Consider the following 3,640-nt stretch of genomic DNA (forward strand, 5'->3'; position numbering starts at 1 on the left):
GGAAGTATTTCAGATTGCATGTGAAAACCCCACACTGTACCCCAGAAGTGCATTAATGTACATAGTTACCATTCAATAAAAAAAAAAAAAACTGCAAAAAAATTTATTTTAAAAAAAATCTCTTAGAACAATCATTAAAGTAAGTTTAGCTAAATTCCAATTTTGAGATGAAGAGACCAACACATAGAGAGGTGGGGAGGGGTGGGGGAAAGAGATTATACAACTGTGGAGCAAGGCTCCCAACCCAGGTTGCCTCATTCCAAAGCCCATGATCAAAACAGCCTCCCATTCTAGAACACTTGGCCTTTCCCATTGCTTTGCTGTCTCTCAGCCCAGCTGGTGATTGCTTAGTCTGACTTCTTACTCCTGGGCCTGGGCCTTCCCAGAGGATCTTCCTGCATCAGAATACCCTGCCTGCCCAGCAAACCATTCCTCCCAGCACGTCCTTAAAGATGTCTTCATATGTAGCTTTTCTGGGATGCCTTCTCTGAGATGGAGATTCTCACGCTCACGCACACACTGTGTGGTGCATGTGTGGCACCTTCTGTGAGATGGAGATTCTCACGCTCACGCACACACTGTGTGGTGCATGTGTGGAGATGCCACTAGCTTTCCTCTCACTGGATGCCCAAGCTTGTGGGTACCATCGCATCACATAGATGCCAGCTCCCGAAGACCGTTAGAGCCTCCAAGGGAAGGGGCCTATTTAATCTGCTCCCAGTTCTACCCTATCAGTCTTTATTCCATGATGCTGATTAACATACCCTGGAGCATGAAGATGAAGCCAATAAATGTTCAGCATCAATCTTCTCTATAAATTCTAGTATAGTGGCCATTCTTTAAAAGTCTAACAACCTCCATCGAGATTTTAATCAAGAGGCCACTTTTCTTAAAATTTGGTTGTTTTGTCTACTGAACTCATATATTTCCATGTATTTATTAATTTCAGCTTGATTGTTTTTTATTTGTTTGTTTGTTTTTGGCTGGGTCTGGGTTGGAACCTGCCATCTCCAGCATATGGGGCCGGTGCCCTACTCCTTTGAGCCACAGCGCCACCCTTGATTGCTTTATTTTTACTTTAAAGATTTCAATTGTTTCTGAATTGCAAGGGGAAGGCCAGCAATTTTCTGCTTCCTCCCAGGTCCATTTCTTGAAAGGCAGTAGATTTCTGTGGCTCCGATTTCCCAGAGTATCTCTGTCTTTTCCAGCTGCTGAAGGGGGGATTATTAATCTCTGCACCTTTTTCTTCCCATTCAAGAATTGTCTCTTCTTGAGTCATCTTAATTTATTGGAGGGGAATTCCTCATTGGCCTTACTTGATCACACTTCTGATACTGTTTCCATATCCGATACACTACATTGGCCCCATGAAGGCAAAACCCAAAAAATTAAACTAAACTAAATTAAAATACAACAGTTTAGTTTTTCACATTCCTGGATGTTCCTTGTCACCCCCGATCACTTTAAGAGATTTAAGAATATTTTCATTGTTGTGGCTTTTTCTAAGATTATCCTTCCATTACTATCTACCCACTTTATATTTTTTTCAGTTCGTTTTTAAAGCCTCTTCATCCTGTTTCATATTTCTTTCCTCTTTTTAGGTGCGCTTGTCTTATATATCAGAGGCCTACTGTTTCCCGGGTGGTAACTTTTAGTCATTCTCTTCCCTGTGATGATGCCTCTTTTATTAGTTTGTCAGAGCGGTTAATTCATTTCCTGTACACAGAGGATCTTTAAGAATCCTTAACTTACTTTATCATCCACTTTGTCCCTTCAATCAACCCTCTGTAAGAGTATCTGATTCTTCTAATCCTATTTAGCACCCTGCCCTCCTTCATTCTATTATAATCAGCTCCCCCCCTTACTTGCTGTGACTCATCCTTTTTGCCTTTCTCTCCCTGATTTTAGCATCTTGGTTGATTACAGCGAATGCGTCTTAGCTTTCTGCCAATTGACTTTTAGGATTGAAGTTTTTTTTTTAAATTAATTTTAGGATCCCCGTAAATCTTTTCCTTTTGTGCCAGTAATCACGTGTCATAAACATACTGATTTTTGAAATGAGTAAATGCTTATTTTCATAAAACAATCAAACTGGGCAGCTCCTGTGGCTCAAAGGAGTAGGGTGCTGGCCCCAGATACTGGAGGTGGCAAGTTCAAACTCGGCCTCGGCCAAAAAAACCCTGCAACCCCCCCCCCCAAAAAAAATCAAACTTTTTCTCCTGTTATCTGAATAGTTGTCAAAATTATTACCAAACACTTTTATGTGTTTTTATTTTAAAAAGTTAATTTGTTTTCATGAATACTTTCTTCTTGGTCTTAAACTGCCTGACACTTGCTAACGTTTGGGTTGTTTCCGCTGGTGTTTCTGAAGGAAGTATTTTGCTAACCAATGCAAGCTAAAGCTTTTGTCTTTTTTTTTTTTTTTTTCTTTTCGTGGGGGTTGGAGTACTTTTTTCTAAAGTAATTGTGCAGTCATTCTTACCTGGAATTAATAGTATTCATGAAACAATCTCAAAGGGCTTCGTGCATAAAGATAGCTGCCCTAACGTTAGGCCCTCCAAGGCATAAGGGGTTAAATTATGACCCAACAAGAAGGCTGCAAATAACCCAGCACTCCTAACTTCTCCCCACTCCGCTCACCCCGCCCCTCCAGTTCTTCTCTTTTGTTGCTGGCTAGTTTCCTCCGATTGTAATTCATTCTGTATTCCTTCCTGCCCCTCTGTCTTGGCTAATTGTTCTTTTCCCACACTACAGGGTTTTAATTTCCTCAAGTTACCGTCTTATCGCCAGCGTCTACACTTCCTCAGCTCTTTCTGACCTATCTCCAGCTCACTGCCGACCTGCAGCAACCCTGGCACGATTGCTTAATTTCCATTTACACCTTAGTTTGCGGATCAAACTAAGTGTTATATCTCCCATTTCTCCCAAGGCACCTGCATCCAAGTCCAATCATTTTAGGACAGTTTGACCAATAAAGAACTATGGACATGCTGAGTTCTATGATTATCTTCATGGATATTCCAGTGAGTTCCACTAGAAGGCTGGAAGCTAGAAGGATATTCCTCATTTTATTCTCCAGATCACCACATTTCCCCAAACAGCCTTTTGGTTCTGTTTACTCTTATTTTTAACTCTGCAAGGGAACCCAGCAAGAAAAATTCTAATTTGCTCCGTGTAGTACATTCACTGAAAAGAACAATTTTCTCTGTGCTCTAAAATTGGGCTGAAATTTTGAGCAAATGAGCTGTCTTTTTTCTTTTAGGAGGGGAAAAAAAGTGTCTTCACCACACGGTGCTGACCCAGGAACCCTTATCATAATCTACAGACTCATCAGTTTTCTTTACTTTGGGTTAAGAGTGGAATCTTAATTTTCTAAAACCACAAATTATCATTTCTAAAACCTATTTCCGTTTTTACGTTTTTGGTGTGGGGGGATCCAATGTTAACTACAGACCATTTTGCATTAACACCCCCACCCCCTACTGTGTAAAGAGAGGGGGGTGTCCCCCCCAGCTCCCCGTAGCTATTTTGTTTTATTCTGCCCTTGCAAAACAGATGCATTTTCTCCCTCCTTGTGCCTGGGGCTGGGGAGTTAAGTGTCCTCTGACTGAGGAGGTGGAGTGTAGACCTTTGTTTTAAG

Source organism: Otolemur garnettii, unplaced genomic scaffold, assembly GCF_000181295.1.
Source record: "Otolemur garnettii isolate 467f Iridium unplaced genomic scaffold, OtoGar3 scaffold00010, whole genome shotgun sequence".
NCBI lineage: Eukaryota > Metazoa > Chordata > Mammalia > Primates > Galagidae > Otolemur > Otolemur garnettii.